This window comes from Trichosurus vulpecula, chromosome 2, assembly GCF_011100635.1.
Source record: "Trichosurus vulpecula isolate mTriVul1 chromosome 2, mTriVul1.pri, whole genome shotgun sequence".
Classification (NCBI taxonomy): Eukaryota; Metazoa; Chordata; class Mammalia; order Diprotodontia; family Phalangeridae; genus Trichosurus; species Trichosurus vulpecula.
Window position 1 is genome coordinate 82,348,212 of NC_050574.1, and position 20,379 is coordinate 82,368,590.

Sequence of the window (20,379 nt, forward strand, 5' to 3'; positions counted from 1 at the left end):
ATGACTGGCTCACCTTTTCTGCTCATATATTTCCGAGGTGATAGCACTTTTTGCTTCCAAGTCATTTCTGGTAATATTTAGGCCACAGCCTAAAGCATCCACAATGTATCTCTGCATTGCTCCTTAGGTCATTTACAATTCTGATTCTTCAGATATTGTACTGGTCTATGATTTGTGGGCATCTGACGTTTCCAGGGGAATACTAACATTAAAAATGATTTTGCATCAGGGAGCAGTTTGGGATTACTGAAAACAGTACTAATGTAAGAATAAATTGGTGGGGCTGGTCCCTTTGTACCTGCCCTTTGTTTGGGTACTAGAGGAGAAGTGATAGCTAAGTGGCAGCTAATAGCCCAGCTACCTCAGAGGGAAATGCTCTGGACCTTGGGGATGTGATCAGTATGTATACCAACAGGTGGCACTATGTGACTGAGGTACCTGGTCAGGCCTCTTTCTGTCATTCTTCAACAGGCACTCCCATGGCCTAGTGTAGATATCTCTCTGCATATGTTTGGGAACCCTTCCAGTCTTCTACCAGTTCCTGCCTGGGTTCCTCTCCAATCAGTCTAGTTTTAAAATATTAAAATAACAATCCTACAATATTTCAACGAATTTATCACAATTGGTTCATAAAAATACTATTTCCTTTCCATCTTTGTTTGACTCAAAGGAGAAAACCTTCATTATGGATTAGAATTCACTTACTGAATTAAATCACAATTAGAAGGATGTGGTAATAAATCTCCTGACCCAAGGTCATTCCAATAGAGATCTGAAAAAACTTCTATTCTCCTGCCTTCAGTGTTTAGCTAGATATTCCTCAGGAACACAAATGACCTTTTGGGAGACCCATTCCTAATATTCACTTTCTTTAAATTTTTTTTAAATTTTTATTTTAGTTCCAAATTCTTTTCCTTTCTCTACCCCTTCCCCACCCATTGAGAAAGCAAGAAATATGATACTCATTATACAATGAAGTCATGCAAAACATATTTCTTCATTAGCCATGTTCTGGGGGGAGAAAGGAAGAAAAACAAAATAAGGAAAAAATATTCTTTAACTTGCGCTCTGAGTTTAATAACATATTTCATCATGAGTCCATTGGAATTGTGGTAGATCATTGTATTGATCAGAGTAGCTGCTTTCACAATTCATTATCTTTATAATATTGCTGTTACTGTATAGAATAATTTCCTGGTTCTGCTCACTTCACTTCGCAGCAGTTCATACAAGTCTTTCCAGGTTTTTCTGAAACCTTCCCTTTCACCCTTTCTTACAGCACAATAGTATTCCATCATACTCATATATTATAACTTGTTCAGCCATTCCCCATTTGATGAGCATTCCCTCAGTTTCCAATTTTTTGCCAGTACAAAAAGAGTTGCTACAAATATTTTTGTACATGTAAGTCCTTTTCCTTTTTCTTTGATCTCCTATAAACCTAGTAGCAGTATTTCTGGGTTAGAGGGTTTGCACAATTTTATAGCCCTTTCGATGTAGTTCTACCTAGAATGATTGCAATAGTCCACAGCTCCACCAACAATGCATTAATATACCTATTTTCCCACACCCTGTCCAGCATTTGTCATTTTCATTTTCTGTCCTCTTAGCAATCTGATGGGTGTGAGTTTGTACCTCAGAATTGTTTTAAGTTGCGTTTTTCTAATTATGAGTGACTTAGAACATTTTTTCATATGACTATTGATAGCTTTGATTTCTTCCTTTGAAACTTGCCTGCTCATATCCTTCGACCATTTATTAATTAAGGAATGGCTCTTATTTTCTATAAATTTGGCTCAGTTTTCTATATATTTAAGAAATGAGATCTTTATCAGAGAAACTATAAAATTTTTGCCTGTTTCCTGCTTTTCTTCTAATTTTGACTACATTAGTTTTGTTTGTGCAAAAAACTTCAATTTTATACAACCAAAATCATCCATTTACCTCTCATGAGCCTCTCTATCTCTTATTTGGTCATGATTTCCAATGTCCACAGATCTTACCAATAATTTTTTCCACGCTCCCCTAATTTGCTTATGCTATCACTCTTTATGTTCAAATCATGTACCCATTTAGAGCGAAATACAAAGTGAGATGTTGGTCTATGCCTAGTTTCTGCCCAAACTGACTTTTGGGTATTCCCTTTAAGTTAGTAGTCAGAGGGGATTCACTCCCAGGTCCTTACATTTCTTGTTCCTGTATGGGTGAGAAATTATAAGAAAATACCAAGGAAAGACAGATCTACTTAAGTAGGTGTTACACTCAGATTCTCAAACACAATATAACCTGCTCTTCCTCCTTTCAATTCTGGGTGCATCTCATTGTCCGTCTGAAGCATCTGTCCAAGAAAGCCAATTGCATATCATAATGTGGATGATATACATTTCTTCATCTCCTTTTTTTTTCCTATGTGAATTGTTAAGCTGGTCTCTTTTGAAGGGCTGTACTTCTCAATGAGCATGCTCTGAACTATCCTGGGTCTTGAGGTGATCAGCAAAATGTAATCTAAAAACAGCTTGCGAATGACATCTACATCTATATGGAATCCCTCTTCTGTTTGGATTCTGCAAAAGACATCCTCCATGAAACTGACAAATATTTTTGGTGAGTGTATATCCCCCTACTTCATGCTTAATTTGATACTGATGATCATAGTATCGTCAAACAAAGTTTAGTCAACAAGCATTTACTGAGTGCCTAATATGTGCCAAGGATTAAACTAGGTACTGGGAATGATGATGATAATAAATAATAGTGCTAGTGATAATAATAATCGCTAGCATTTATATAGCTCCTACCATGGGCCAGGTACTATGTGTCAAGCACTTTGAAAATCATATCTCATTTTTGATCATCACAACAATTCTGGAATGTAGGTGCTACTCTTATTCCCATTTTACAGACAAGGAAACTGTGGCAGATAGGGTCACAGAACTAGTAAGTGGCTGAGGCTAGATTTGAATTCAAATATTCCTGACTCCTAGTCTAACATTCTATCCACTGTATGATCTAGCTGCCTCAAATACAAATTACAGTTCTTATTCTACTAATCATCCACACGGCTGTGTCTATCAAAGACACCAGAGACGCCTGGTTTGAAGGAGTTTCTAAGGCTGCACTTTGTTTTGCTTTGTCGCTTGTTTTTTTTCTATTCTTCAAACAATTAACATTATGTGATCTTTTATTCTCTCCCTTTTCCTTTCAGTTAAATTATGTGACTCATAAGATATAATCTATTGTAGAAAAAATCATCTGCTTTTCCCCCCTCTCATATTTTCATCAAAGATATCCTTGATTTGTGCATAGACCATTTTCATAAAGATTTTATGGTGATGAAAAAGTAAGTTTATGGTTCAGTTACTGCTGCTCTTTCCCTCTTCTCCCCATCCTTTTCATATCTTCAAACCCCAGGATATTGTAGAGCATGATAAATGAGATATATCATCTATATTATCTAACCTATCTACACTGGAAAAAGCCAAGTGGATGAAGAATGCCTATGGTCCACCAGGGGTGGGGAACCTGTGGCCTATAGGCCACATGTGGCCCTTTAGGTCCTCAAGTACAGTCTTTTGACTGAATCCAAACTTCACAGAACAAATCCCCTTAGCAGACTGACATTCAGTTGCTTGCTCATGCATCATCATATCTTGAACACGAATTATAGATGGACAGTGAGCTTAGCTCAGAATTGAAGAGCAGAGTGGACTGACTGGACTGCATTTAGGAAGTTGTATGGTGTTTTTTAATCACCCCAAGCTTCTCTCTGAAACAAAAGCTGATTTTTTTTACCCCAGTATTCTTCCAGTACCATCTGATGGAAGACAGCATGACCTAGTAGGTTGAGGGCTGGCCTTAGAGTCAGGAAAACCTGGGTTCAAGTCTTACTTCTAACACATACTGCTTGTGTGACCCTGGGCAAATCAATTAATCAGATTCCTGGGAAAATTCTAGAACAGATCCTCTGAAGAAATGATTCCTTCCCCTTCAAGTTTACTTTAGAACTACTTTCTATGTTTTCTATATGTAGGCATAAGTACATCTTGTCTCCTCAAAAGAATGTAAGCTTCTTGAGGGCAGGGACTATTTTTGCCTTTTCTTTGTAGCACTAGGGCTTAGCACAGTGCCTGCCACGTTATGGGTACTTAATAAATACTTACTGATTTATTGTTGGCTAAATAACATTTAAATAAACAAGCAGTGGTTACAAAGAACCAGCTTCATTTCATCAAGACCAGCTCATGAAAGACTAACTTTATTTCCTTTTGTGACAGGATTACTAAACAAGTAGTTCAGGGCAACACTGAAAGTATAGTTTAATTGGTTGGTTGGTTGTTATCCTTCATTCTTGAAGAGGACCAAAATGACCTCACTATGTTAGAATAAAGTTGTGGTGTGTCTGACTGTGGCTGATCAGACCAATAAGAGCTTGGAATGCTCTACCACATGCAAAACGCATGCAGAATTGTAGTAGCTCAAAAGAAACATGAGATCCACAAATTTAGAGAATCCACCCCAAAATGTTCACACAGACTATTTGTGCCCAACAATTTGTGCTTCGCTCAGAGAGCACACACACCTTCTCTGGTGAGGGCGTCCTATGGTAGGTGGTCCTGGGTCGGTATTTCCCATGTCACACAATCAATTCCAAAGTTCTTAAGAGAGACCTTGAGAGTATCCTTGTATTACTTCTTCTGACCACCATGTGAGTGTTTACCCTGTGTGAGTTCTCCATAAAATAGCCTATTAGGTAAGCATACATTTTGCATGGGAACAACTTGGGTAGCCCATCAGTAGAATTTGAATACTTGGCAGTTTAGTTTGAGAAAGGACCTCAGCGTCTAGTACCTTATCTTGCCAGGTGATCTTCAGAATCTTCCTAAGACTATTCAAATGGAAGCAATTCAGATTTCTGGCATGGCGCTGGTATACTGTTCAGATCTCACAGGCATACAACAATGAGGTCAGCACAATAGTTCTGCAGACCTTCAGTTTGGTAGTCAGTCTAATACCTCTTTTTCTCCCACACTTTCCTTTGGAGCCTCCCAAACACTAAGTTAGCTCTGGCAATGCGTGTGTCAACCTCATTATCAATGTGTACATCCCTGGAAAGTATACTGCCAAGGTAAGGGAGTGTTGGTGTATTATATTTTTTGTTTGCAGATGATTGTGCACTCAGTGCACCTTCTAAAGCTGAGATGCAACAAAATATGGATCAATTCTCTGCTGCTTGTGCTAATTTTGGCCTTAGAATTAACACCAAGAGAACACATGTGCTCCATCAACCAGTGCCACTCCATCCATACATGGAACTATCAGTTACAGCAAATGGAGAAGTTTTGCATGCTGTGGATAAGTTCACTTACAGTTAGTTTAACTAGATTTAAGTGAAGCATTTGTTAAAATATCTCATGCTGTTTTGTAGAGAAGATGGAGAGATGAGTACTAGATAGTTCAATGAACTGCCTTCCCTACCTCTGAACAGAAAGTACCACTGCTCTTTTCTTCTTTCTCTGACCTTTACACTGAATAATTTCTCCTCTGATAATTTCCATGGCTCTATTTTAGCATTTTGTGGAGGACAAACAGTTACTTCCTCCGCTGAGCATTCAACTCTCTTCTCTTCAGGAAGATCCTCAAATTCATGTTTTAGTTCCAAGTATTCATCTGCGCTTTTCTTTCCCTTCCTCCTCTGGATGACTGTCTTCCAATCTCTAGATTCCTGACAAGGATCAAATTTCTTCTCCACCACTTTGGATCCTTTCTCCCCTTCCATCGAAACCCCTTCCTGTCCCTGACTAAGGAGAGGCACTCCTCAAGTTCCTTTACCTCCTCCTCAAGGAAAGAGACCCGTCTATACTTGGAACATAGATAATAGTTACTTGTCTGTGGCTGAAATGTAAACATTGTACAATCAATTAAGTCACTTTAGAAATTCATAAATGAAAACCTAAATGTCTTGTAAGAAAACATTGTTTTAAAAAAAGTCATGCCAAACCTCACTTCTCTTCTATGAGACTTGCAGATGCTAGAAATGCTGTAGACAATAAATAGCATAGTTGTACTTCAGAGAGTCATTTGAAAAAAATCTCCAGATTCACAAATCTCAAAATTGAAAAGGGGCTTGGAGGCCCTGAGGTAAGTGGACAATAATCTTCTTTAAAACACCCTTTACACATAGTCGTCTGGCATCCACTTGAAAGCCTCCAGTGATAGGGAATCCACTACTCTCAGGGCAGACTATTCCATTTTTGGCTAGCCCTAATTGTTAGAAAGTTTTGCCTTATATAGAGCTGAAATCTTCCTCTCTTACACTTCCACCCATCTCCCTTGGTTTCACTCTCTGAGACTAAGGAGAGCAAGGATAATTTGATGATAATTTTGTAGATAAGATAGGAAGATGTGGGTTAGATGTTAATGTAGTTCATTGGATTTTGATTTCTTTGGATGACAAATCAAAAAGTAAATGCATTTTTGCTAACCTATGGGGCAACCTATAGTGAAGTGTCTCTAAGTGCTATTCTTGTCTCTATTCAATAGTTTTACCAATGACTTTGTAAAAGCATGGCTGGCATGGTTGTCATATATGTGACTGATGCAAACATGGGAGGAATAGGTAACCCACTGGACAATAGAGTCAGATTCCAAAAGTACGTTGACAGACTGGAATCATAGACCAAGTCTGAATAAGACAAAATCTAATAAGGATAATGATAAAGAATTACACTTATTTTTAAAAAATTAACTGCACAAATGATGTATGGTAGAGATATAACTACACCGTGCATTGGGAAAGAACGGGAAGACTTGTTTAGAAACTGGATTAAAGCTCAAGATAAATCCACAGTGGAACACAGCAACCAACAAAGCCAATAGGCCCTGCGGCTACATAGACAGAAGCCTAGAGAGAGTCTAGAATAAAGGTGATGGTGATAGTCCTGCTGTCCTCTTCCCTGGTCAGAAAAAGTATAGAAAATTGTTTTCATTTCTAGGTTGATCATTTTAAGCGCAGTGACAGACTGGAGCGTGGCTGAACAATCACCTGGAGGAGGAATGGAGACAGTTGATGGAGCAAGATGGAGCAAGAATTAGGGATGTTTAGTCTGAAAATGACAAGGCTTTTGATGGTGGTGTCTAATGACCACTGTTTTCAAGTTTTTAAAGGGCTGACATATAGGAGGATTTTATGAGAAACACATATGAAATTATGAAGAAGCACTTTTCAGTTCAATATGAAGAACAACTTCCTAATAATTAAAACTGCGTAGGAGTAGTAGTAGTAGTAGTAGTAGTAGTAGTAGTAGTAGTAGTAGTAATAGTAGTAGCAGTAGTAGTGGTAGTAGTAGTAGTAGTAGTAGTAGTAGTAGTAGTAGTGGTGGTGGTGGTGGTGGTGGTGGTGGTGCTGCTGGTGATGGTGGTGGTGGTAGTGGTGATAGTGGTCGTGATAGTGGTAGTGATAGTAGTAGTAGTGGTGGTGATGGTTGTGGTTAATAGTAGTAGTGAATTGTCTATTAGAGGAGGTCTACAAGTAGCAAGCTGGATAACTGGTTGTCAGATATATTGTAGACAGGATTTCTGATTTCTGTTCAGATGCTATCAGTACTATTAGGGGTTCTTAACCATTTTTGCTGTCATGGACCCCCTTGGCAGCCTGTTAATGATGTCTGTGGTCTATTTTTCAGAACTCTGTTTTTAAACGCATAAAATAAAATACACAAGATTAGAAAGTGAATCAATTACCCTGAAATACAAACTCATGGACTCCCTGAAATCTGTCCACAGACCCCTCTATAGACTCTAGGTGAAGAATTCCTATACTAGGTGGTCTGTAAGATTCCTTGATTCCGAAAGACAGAGTGATTATTTAATCTGACAATGGCTGAGCTAATGGGCAGCTTGAGGAGACTCTGGTTATTTATGGTCAGCATGGATAATGATGTACTGAGATCCCTTGGTATTTCTGTACCTAAAACACAGTCTTGACTGAATTTGCAAGGAAAAATTTCCAGTCCAGTCCAGTATTATCCTGGGGGAGAGTAAGGGAGGGGGAACAAACAAACAAACCAAGAAATCTTTGCAGGCTATTGATTGGCTGATTTAAAGGATCCATTCGTGCCTCTTATGTGTCCCAAGAATTCAATCTGATTCATCAGGAATTGACCAATGCTAAACTAGAGAAGACAATGTATTTGGCATCCATACAAGCTCTATCAGGTCAATAAAGCTATATTTCTTTTGTCAGTCTCCTTTGTCTGGGTCAGATTGTTCAACTCCATATTTGTTGTCCTTGAGAAGATAAATTTTTGTGGGAGTAGAAGGGGCTGGTGGCAAATGATTGCTGTCTTCAAATATTTGAAAGACTCTAATAATCTCATATTTGAGAAAGGAGAGTGAGCATCACAGAGTTGATATTATAGGGTAGCAAGTATTGGCTCACTATAAAGGAAAGCTTCCTAAAAGTTAGAGCTGCTTAAAAATCCAGTGGATTGTCTCAGGAATTTTAATTCCAGAAGGAACATTTCCAGTCTGTGGAAATAGGATTCTCTGTGGTCAGGTCAATGGTGCTTTTTTTGAGACTGTAGAAGTGATAAGACACTTGCCTCAACTATGCTGGACACATCCAGAAATTCCTGGTAATGGGAAGGAGCTCTGGCTCAGGGTACAGGATAGGGCTGTGGCTAGACACAGAATCTCAGAGTTGGAAAGAAAACAATGTGGGTCATGTGGTATCTACTTCCAGAAATATGAAGAGTGGAACTCCCTCCCTCTCTAACTGGGGCTGCTAGGTGGCAGGATGGATAAAGTACCAGACCTCAGGAGGACCTGCGTTCAAATTGGACCTCAGACTTTTACTAGCTATGCATCTCTAGGCAAGTCACTTACCCTTTTTGCTTCAGTTTCCTCACCTGTCAAATGAGTTTAATAATAGCACCTGCCTCCCAAGAATCAAATGAAATAATAATTGTAAAGTGCTTAGCATGTGTGTGGCACTTAGGAAGCACTATAGAAATACTATTGTATTATTATATATAATGTTATTATATTATATATTATTATAATTCTCATTATTATTATCATCTACTGTCAGAATCCAGGTTATGCAAAATACAGTTAATGGGCCCCTAGTGTGACTGGGAAGAGAGGGGACTGGATGATAACTCGATCAAGAAATTACCATACATCCCTACCAAGGTCTAAAGGGTTCTGGTCACTGTGAGTAACCTATCTAAATATAAAATCGGCACCTCTTCATTATTTCAGCCACTACTAGGAACTCAATAAACACTTATTGAGTGTCTGTTATGTGTATAACACTGGGAACAAAATTTAGATAAGACATTGCCCCACCTAAGCTTATCGTCTTAGTAGGAGAATAAGGACACAAGCACCAATCTACTATTTAGTCACTGTGGTACAATGGAAAGTGATAGATTTGTAATCAGAAGACCTAGGTTTAAATCCCAACTCCACCATTATTACCCGGGTGACCTTGGGCAAAGACTTAACCTCTCTATGCCTGAGTGTCCTCTACTGTAAAAATGAGGGAATTAGACTAGATGACCTCCATAGTGCCATCAATGATATAGATCACAGCCATTCAATGGTTTAGTAGATTAGACTTAGTATACTCAAAAAATGTTAATACCTGGTGACCTCAACATGCCTCTAGATACTCCATTGATCTTTGGATGACAGCGCATAGTAGGCATTTAAAAATGCTTATTGAATGATTTAAATGATTGACAGAGACTATTGATGACATGACTAGATAGGTTTTGTATCTGATCAGCAGTGGTCTCCCCCTTTCCCATACCTGCCAAGCTGTGTGGCATGGGGTGGGATGGGTAGGAGGAAATCAGTTGCACATGCATCAGAGATGTTGGTGTGACCATTAAGCTTGAGTACAGTTCCCCCTGGTGGTGATATATAAATTACACTCATGCAATTGTTAGTAAAGTGACACCCTATTTTTGCAGAGGGCTTAAGCAAGACAATACATGAACCGTTGCCCCAAGTGTCCCTTGGGAAACTCACCAACAGGGGTGTGTTGGAACCAGCTTGAATTGGCTCACAAGAGCTGATTGTTAAATTTTCAGTGTGAGCCTTTACATGCTGGAAATCAACAAATGCTACAAACCAGAACTTGATGTATTGTTTTGCTAATTATCCAGACTGAAGAAAGTGATTGGGGAAAATGTTAATAATGCAGATAAAATTTAAAAGGGTGACAATGGAGATTAAAGCATACTTTTTTCTTTTTTTGTCTGTGGTTTTTTTGCAACATAGCTAATATGGAAATATGTTTTGCCTGACCTCTCATGTATAATTGATATCAAATTGCTTGCCTTCTCAAGGAGGGCAAGGGGCAGGAGAGAGAGAATTTGGAAAGCAACATTTTACAAAATGAATGTTAAAATTTATTTTATATGTAATTGTAAAATATTTAATGAAATATTTTTTTTTAAATTGTGTGTCATGTTAACCTTCCCCCCATCCTTTCAGGGAGCTGGCTGTTAAACATTTACCAGCACACTATTACTGGTCACCAAGTACACTTACACATACCCAGACTATGAAAGTATCAGTTGTCTTTTAAAAAAAAAATGTTTCCCAAGTTCTCTGTTCATCCACATGGATCTCTCTAGATCCCTTTCCCCCACTGGAATGATAGAATCATAGCTTTAGAACTGGAAGAGACCTGAAAAACCATCTAATTCAAAACCTTTATTTTGCAGGTAAGAATCAACCTCACCTCTGGTCATTCTGAGGTTAATAGAAATAAAGGGACTTAACCAAGGCCACAAAGGCATTAAATGGGAAAACCCAAGATTTGAACTCTATAAGAAATTTTTCCTAGTCCTCCTCAGTGCTCATACCTTCCTTCCTTGGATCATCTCTCATTTCTCCTGTCTGTATCTTGTACGTAGTTATTTACAAGTTGTCACCCGCATTAAATGGTGCGCTTCCTGAGATTAGAGACGGTCTTTTCCCTTTCTTTGTATCTCTAGTGCTTAGTATAGTTTCCAACACACAGTAGGTGTTTAAATGCTTACTAACTCCATTTTCAAGTCCACTGCTTATTCCACATTGCATTCTGTTTGTATGCCTAACAAATATTTTACTAGTTTGTTTTTTAATGTCGCTGTCAATTTCTGAACCCCTTTCCTAATAGCACCTACCCTTTTGACAGGGGAAAATATTTGAATAAAACAAAACAACACAACAGCCATATTGCATTTATCAGTCCTCTGGAATTGAGCTCAGTCATTATTTCAATCTGAAATCTAATGTTGTTTTCCTTTCAATTAATGTGGTCATTGTGCGTTTTATTCTGCTATTTCTCTGCTTTTTATTATTCTGCATCAATCCAGGGAAGTCTTCCCAAGTTTCTTTGTATTCTTCATTTTTGTTATTTCTTATGGTGTAATGAGTCTATCACTTTGACATTGTGGTGGTTGTTCAGTAATTTCAGTCATGTCTGACTCTTCATTGACCCCATTTAGGATTTTCTTAGCAAAGATACTGAAGTGATTTACCATTTCCTTTTCCAGCTAATTTTACAGATGAGGAAACTGAGGCAAATAGGGTTAAAGTGACTCGCCCAGGGTCACAGAGCTAGTAAGTGTCTGAGGCCAGATTTGAACACAAGAAAATGAATCTTCCTGATTCCAGGCCTGGCACTTTATCTACTGCACCACCACATTCCCTACTGTGTACAAAACAAGAAAATGCAAAAACCAAAATGGAAAATGCTACATGCCTTGTCTCAGGGAGTATACTTTCTTCTAGAGGAGTATAACCTATGTCTCCAGAAGAAAAAGTAGATATGACCACAATTTCAAGAGGGAGAAGACACTAACAACCAGGAGAGCAGCAGAGGACTACTGTAGGAACTGGCACTTGAGCTATGCTTTAAAGGAAGCTAGAGATTCAATGAGGTGAATGTACACATATGGGGAGATGGAATATTATATATGGGGAACTAGCAGATCCGTTTGATAGCAGCAGATAGTACATGAAAGGGAATGATATGAAGTAAGACTGGAAAAGTAGATGGGAGTCAGACTCTGGAAGACTTTAAATTCTAGGCTGAAGATAATATATTTTGTATTGAAAGAAAAAAGGAGCTACTGAAGATTTTTGAGGAGGGAAGGTGATATAGTTAGATTTGTGTTTTAGGAATGCCAATTTGGCAGCTATATGGAGGTTAGATTGAAGAAAAGGGAGACTAGCAGAGAGGGGCAGCTAGGTGGTGCAGTGGATAGAGCACTGGGACCCAGAGTCCTCAGACACTTAGTAGCTGTGTGACCCTGGGCAAGTCACTTAACCCTGTTTGCCTTAGTTGTTCATCTATAAAATGAGTTGGAGATGGCAAAGCACTCCTATTTTTGTCAAGAAACCCTCAAATGTCACAAAGATGACATCAGATATAACTGAAATGACTAAACAACAACAACCACAGGAGAGAGGGGAGAAGGGGGAGACTAGTTAAGAGATCAATATCAATTCTAACAAGCTACTACAGCTTACTGGAATCGTGGAAACATCTCAGTTTGCCTCCTAGTTTCAATACAGAACCCGGAATTACATAGGACATGGTAGAATTGGAAGGAAGGACAATTGGAATTGGACAGAAGGACAAGAGACTTTCACTGAGCAACCAAGCACCGGAGTCAGGAGACGCAGGTTCAAATCTGTATCCTGGCTCCACCACTTAATTGGTCATGACCTTTGACACATCATTTACCCTCTCTGGGCCTCATTTCTTCATTTATAAAATGAGTAGGTAGACGGGATGGCTCCCAAGGTCCCCTCCAGCTCTGAATCTACAGATTCCTACAGTCTCTGGGCAAGTCATTTAATTTCTATGAACCTCAGTGTCCTTATCTGTGAAACAGGAATAAAATTCCTGCAACTGTTTCTCAGAATTATTGTGATGAAAGCACTTGGTAAACCTTAATGCCCTATATGCATATGAACTGAGTGAAGGCTGCTCCACATAAAGTATGGGGCAGTCCAACAGGGAGCCCGGCCCATCAGGAAGGATACCAAAAAGGATACCTTGGCCTGGGCTATGGGGAATCCTTGTAGGTGAAGATCCATAAAAAGGATTATTTGCTCAAGAAATCTGATGAGTCATCCAGCTGCCTGGGAATGGGCCTTGCTGTGCTGGTGGTGGGCAGAGCAGCCAACTCCACCACCTTCCAGAGCTAAGTATTCCTTTTCCATAAGGTTTTGACTCAGTGGTAGGTGACTCACAGAATTCTGGGCTATCAACACCTCAGCTTCTCTTGGGGAGGGACTGGCCCAAAGGACAGAAGCCTACACTTGGCAGGGCCAGGAGATGCTGTTTATTTTTGTTTGGGGTGAAGCAAGATTGTACTGTGCCCACCTCTGAGATTAATGGGAGGAGAGAGTCAACAAAACTGGTGAAAGAGCTCTGCAATTGGAAACTATCCAAAGTTCAGAGCCAGCAATCCACTGAGTGACCAATCTAGGAAGGAGGAAATGGGTCTGGGAAAAATGAATCCGAAGCCAAGGGAATGGGCATGGCAGTCCAGACAGAACAAGGTCAAAAGAACACTATAGAAGCTTTAGCTAATGAAAATTTGCAGATGAGGAAACTGAGACAAACAGGGTTAAGTGACTTGCCCAGGTTCACACAGCTAATAAGTGTCTGAGACCTGATTTGAATTCAGGTCTTCCTGACTCTAGGCCTAGCACTCTATCCATTGTGCCAACTAGCTGCCCCTGAGAAGACTGAATAGCATTAGCTTTATTGGCTCCCATGTCGTATCATAGACTTATATTTAATTTGTGGTCTACTAAGGCAGCAAGGTGTATAGGAAAGACAGACTCTGAGTCAGAAGACCTACTTCTGTTTCACTTCTACTGTTAACTCATGGGGTCTGGGGAAGGGGGGAGGAAAGCAAACCATGAAGTGTTATAGAAAATGGAAACTCTTCTTTTTCTTCTCCTTCTTCATTAAAGAATTCCTCTGACTCCTCCTTATTTGTGGTGTGACACTGGCCTTTGGTTTTCAAAGGCTACCCTGGCAAAGCTCAGGTTTTGGCAAGACCTACCAATATGGGAAGGCTTCAAGGATGGTCCTGGCAACAGGGTATGCATGTTTTCTGAGGGTCAACCTGAGTGAGTTCATAGAGGTTACTCCCCAGAAGGGGATGCATTCTTTCATTAACAGCAACTCATAAAGCCCATCTGTTGAAGACTGGAGGAGCTTCCCTATACATTGTCAGAGGGAGGAGAGCTCATACTGATGAAACCATTGTTTCTTGATGTGTTGAAGAGTTAATAGTTCCCTGTGGTCCTTCCCATATGAACCTTTGTATCGAAGTTACTTCTTCCATCTTGTCCTTCTGCAATTGAGAACCTGTTATGCTTTATATTTATTCTAATTAAATTACATTTTCTTGTACCAAAATCTTACTCTGATGCCTCTCCATGATATAGAAATGACCTTGAATTGATCATTTTAGCTTGTCGAGACCATTTTGGATCTTGAACGTCATCCAACATGATAGTCATCTCTCCTGCTTTGGGTAATCTGCATGATTGATAATTATGTCATTTATGTCTTCCTCCAAATCATTGATAAAAATTAAGGCAGCCTGGGGCCAAGGTCAGATCCCTAAGATACTCATTGCTAGAAATCTCTCATCAGGTTGGGGTTGATTTATTCATAAATACTTTGGGTCCAGCTAGGCAAACAGTTCTGAAGGCAGCTAACCATCCTTTCGTTCACTTCGCATTTTCCATCCCTCTTGAGCCAGATTCCCTTTTAGAGTCTAGGTCATGGAATCCCAGTTTTTCCATTTCTCAAATCTTTGAAATCTGCTTCCTATATGCTTGGAGTGGACACCAGACTACTATTTTGTTTTTTGTTTTTCCTCTCGTTGTCTATCTTAAACTCTAAGATGGAACAGGATGGCAGTGGAGTAGTTACATTGAGTATATCAAAGAGATACAGAAGTATATGAAAATCTGGAAACCTGAGAAGAATGATGAAGAGCTTTCAGGTAAAGCTCATAGAAGAAAAATGTAGAAACAACGTTGTGGTAGGAGTACACTACAGACCACCTGACCTATAGGAGGAAAAGGATGATTGGTTCCTCAAACAGATCCCAAACCTGTTGTGGAAGTATGATATAGTAGTGACACATGGTGCCTTGCATTTATAGTTATTTAGTGTATGTTGTTGGATTTAATTAAATTGGCTCTCAGCTAACAGCAGACTTGCTCATAAATTACTGACTTGCCTTAATGACTTGCCTTTATCTTTCAGAAAGTGAAAAAAACTATTAGGGGACTGCTATTCTGAAATTCAGTCTGACCAAAAAGGAGAAACCAGTTACTGGGAACCTGGAAAGGCTGAGTCAGTGCTCCCAAAGTAAGTATTAAACTATGCCTCATTTCCCTTTCTTTATCTACTGTCTACCAAAGACTTATTGGCTTGTATACTTCAAAGAGTTGAGGGAAAGGAAAAGTAAGTTCCCTATGGCATGAGGTTCTCGAAGGAAAACCAGCCCAAGATGGACAAGAAGCTCTCAAAAATAAAATTCCTGTGAAACAGTCCCAATTGATTTCAATGAAGAGGAAAAGGAGAGGCGGTCTGCCAAAAAAGACCTATAATGTTGCATAGGGAGCTTATCGACCGATTTAGATTTTTATGAAGCTATGCTTGGGGCTGGATAGATAATGAAATGACAACAGGGGAATAATTAGTGCCTGATTACAAGAGGCACTTGTTTACTTATATTAAATGATGGAATATAATCTCTAACAAGCCCTGAACATCCTTAAATACACCTATATTCTAGTTCTTGCTCTGCTATTTACTAGCTATGTGACTTTGTGCAAATCATTTAACTTCTCTAAAATGAGTTCTTTGGATTTAAATATTGTTGAGCCTTAACCTTATCTTGCCTGAAACCAGTACCTCTGAACTGCTAATTAATATATGAAATTATTAATTGAATAAAGGGAATGGAACCACAAGGGGGTCCCTCCAGCTGGAATAGGGGCAGGCAAAAAGCATCCATCTGGTTCTTTGGATACTTGCCAGGAAAGACCATGAAGACAGCTAAGGGTAATGCTTTAATCACATTTTAATAAAGTAAAGAGGGTATCAGACAAACAACACGGAACAGTACAGAGACAAATGGTAAAGGGACATATACAAAGGGGAAGGGGATGGGCTGGTGGAGGAAGGCAGGCTTTGTAGGGAAGAAAATTGGAGGGGGAGAGTCACTTAGATAATGGCAAATCAAAGTTGAGAACATTTTAGCATCATGGATCCTTAAAAGATGGAAGAGTGCTCAAGGAGAAGGAATTTGGGGTCTCATTTTTATAGGATTTGGGTGGGGAACAGACTTTTATCTGTGCCTCCTTTGGGCTCGTTCATTAACACGTCCACAACAGTGCAAAGTTAATCAGGAACATCTGGTGTTCTGTTGGTCTTACTGCAGATGATGTCTGGAACTTATCTGAGGCTTACAGAGCATGAACAGTCTTACAGTTAGGCCTAGGTGGCTTCCCCTTATTTAGCACATAGTCTCAGGATGTGACTTTTAATTTATGATACACTTTGCAAATAACTATTATGCTCCTTTAATCTATGGGAAAATCTGTAAGTGAATTCTAAGTTCCTCTTTGCAATCTTACTTTTTGCTCTTGTTACTTTTATACTGGCTACCTACAAACTTACTCTACTAACTAGAAGTGGGGTGGGTCTTAGGAGGACCAGAGAGAGATACAATTTTAACAAACCTTCTATGCTACTTTCTGTCTATCTTTATGACATACCCATTTACCCTTTTCCCTCCCTTCCTCCCACTTCTGACACCACCTCCGAGAATAGGAATCAAATCAATACTACTATTCCTGGACAAGTTAATCAATTGCCTATGACGCTATCCCTCTGACTTTCCTATCCAAAATGCTCCTCTCTGGCCATCAGTACTCTCTAAATGTTGTCTTCCCATATTAGAATGTAAGCTCCTTGAGGGCATGAACTCTTGCTTGTTTGCGTTACCCCCAGTGCTTAGCACAATACCTGGCATATAGTAAGCATTTAATAAATACTTTTTCCATTCATTCATTCATTCATTATACATTCGCATACATTTTAACCGATGAGGAAACTAAGGCACAGAGAATAGAAGAGACTTACTCAACATTACATAGCTAGTCAGGAGCAAGAGCTAAAATTAGAACTCAGGTCTCCTGATTCCCAGCTGAGGGCTCTTTCTCTCAGAGAATGTGGTATTCTTGTGTGCAGGAGTGGGAGGGTGGGAGTATTGCCGCCCAAGGAAAGGAAATCTGAAGGAAAAGGAAATGTAGATGAGAAGATTGTCCTGGGATGGGACCCCCAATGAGAGCTTCAGCTTCCGATGGACTCAGGCCCCATGTGGATCAATCCTAGGAGCACCCTGTCCCTTTGATGCAATGATTCCTCTGTATTCCTATCTCCTACTCCTCTGTACTTTCCCTGTTGATCTCTGACCCCTGGCTCAAGGTTTACAAAGTAGGTCAATCTTTAGCTGACTGGCTTATTGAGTGTGTATGTGTGTTGGGGGGAGAGGGTTGGGGAATGTGGGAGTGGGGTGGGGGAATGTTGAGAGTGTGGGGGTAAGGATAGGATGGGGGGAGTGTCAGAGCACTGATTATCTATCTACTGCCTTCTGCTTCTGTTAACAATAATAACTAATTTTTATGTGGTGTGGTGCCCTAAATGTTGCGAAGCATTTTATTTACATGATCTCTTTTAAACTTCTCAGCAGCCTGGTGAGGTAGGAACTATGGCTGTTTTTTTAATCTCCTTTTTGTAAATGAAACTTTTCCGAGGAAGTCATGTGCTCAAGCTCACGTGTGAGTAAGTATCAGAAGTGGGATATAGCCCAGGTCTTTCTGATTCCTAATCGAGCCCTCTAGGTGAGGGGTTCTTAATCTTTTTTGAGTCGTGGAGCCCTGTCTGGTGAAGCCTCCTTGAATAGCCAGCACTTAAATAGTGCTTTAAGGTTTGAAAAAGGCTTTACAAATAATATCTATTTTATCCTCACAACAATATTGAGAGGCAAGTACTATTATTTTTCTCATTTTACAGATGAGAAAACTGAGGCAAATGAAAGTTAAGTGACCTTCCCAGAGTCACACAACTAGTAAGTATCTAAGGTTGGATTTGAACTCAGGTCTTCCTGATTCTGGGTCCTATGTCACCTATCTACCATATTTTAGAATTATGATTATTGCCTATATCTATAAAAGAGATCCTACATTTCAGTTAGAGATTAGTGAAAATAAAGATGAATTTTTCCCCCATTCAAGTTCATAGACTCTATAAAATCTATCCATGACCTACTCCATGGATCTTGTGTTAGAGCCTGTGCTCTACGCATTATATGCCACACTTTCTCACCATCCCTTGGCATCTCCACCCCCCTTCTTCTTTCCTTTCTCCCTTTCAGCATGAACATAATGGGAGTTTTTCTCTAGGATATATTCACAGAATAACAAAGATTGAAAAAACAGAGGAAATCTAGTCCAAACCATACCTGAACAAAAGTTTTCTCTATACACACTGAATAAATGGTTGTGTATAAATCAACAAGTATTCGTTAAATGCTTACAACATGCCCTGGTGCTGTACTAAGTCACAGGGAGACAAAGAAAGGTAAAAATACTTCCTGCCCTCATGGAGTTTCTAAGGAGGAAATGTTGTATGTAAATAATTTGTTACATATGAGACATAATCAATAAACACTTATTAAGTTTCCTATACTTGCCAGTAGCAGTGCTAAATGCTAGGGATACAAAAAGAGGAAAAAGACAGTCCTTACCCTCAAGGAGCTCATGATCTAATGAGGGAGACAAGCAAACAAATATGTACAAACAAGTTATATGTAGGAGAAATAGAAAATAATTAATAGAGAGAAGGCACTAGAATTAAAAGGAGTTGGGAAAGGCTTCTTAGAGACTTAGAGGAAGCCATGGAAGTCAGCAGGCAAGTTGTGGTTTGTCCTTTGTTCTCTAAGAGGACCATGACATCAGGGAGATAATGACATGACTTCGAATTGACGATTTGAGTGAGGGAGGGCTGTGCAAAGTCACCAGCCTCACTTTCTCCTCCAGAGTGGAGAGCATTCCAGGCATGGAGGGCAACAAGAGAAAATGGCCAAAGCAAAGAGATGGTATATCTTCTTCAAGGAATAGCAAGGAGGCCGGTGTCACTGGATCAAAGAGTATATGTCATAGAATAAGGTATAAAAAGGCTGAAAAGATAAGAGGGGCCTAGGTTATAAAGGGCTTTGAATGCCAAGCAGCAAATTTTGTGTTTGATCCTGAGAGCAATAGGGAGCCATTGGAATTTATCAAGTAGGGGTGAGACATGGTCAGACTTGTGCTTTAGGAAATCACTATGATGTCTGAATGGGGATGGATTAGAGTAAGAAAAGATTTAGGACAGGCAGACCTACCAGCAGGCTATCACAATAGTCCAGATGTGAAGTTATAAGGACTTGTACCAGAATTGTGGCAGTGTCAGAGAAGAGAAAGAAGCATATTCTTGTAATGCTATAGGGATGAAACCCACAGGGCTTGGTGACAGATTGAATATGGGAGGTGAGAAATAGAAGGAGTTGAGGATGACATCTAGGTTGTAAGCCTGAGGGACTGGGAGGTTGGTGTCCTCTACTGTAATGTGGAAGTTAGGAAGTGGTGGTGGTGATGGGGGGGGTAGGGTTTCAGGATAAAAATTAATCCTGTTTTGAGAAGATCTAGCAGCTTCTACATTAAGGGATTGAAGGGCTTGGAATATGATATTCTGGAGGTCAAAGGAGCTAGGATTAAAACCAAGAATCAGGTACCTACCCAGCAAAACTGAGTATAATGCTCCAAGGCAAAATATGGATTTTCAATAAAATAGAGGACTTTCAAGCTTTCTCAGTGAAAAGACCAGAGCTGAATAGAAAATTTGACTTTCAAATACAAGAATTAAGAGAAGCATGAAAAGATAAACAAGAAAGAGAAATCATGAGGGACTTACCAAAGTTGAACTGTTTTGTTTACGTTCCTACATGGAAAGATGATGTGTGTAAGTAATGAGACCTTTCTCAGTATTAGGGTAGTTGAAGGGAATATACATATATATATAGACAGAGGGCACAGGGCGAGTTGAATATGAAGGGATGATATCTAAAAAAATAAAATCAAATTAAGGGATGAGAGAGGAATATATTGAGAGAGGGAGAAAGGGAGAGATAGAATGGGGTAAATTATCTCACATAAAAGTGGCAAGAAAAAATCAGTTCTGTTGGGAGGGAAGAGGGGGCAAGTGAGGGGGAATGAGTGAATCTTGCTTTC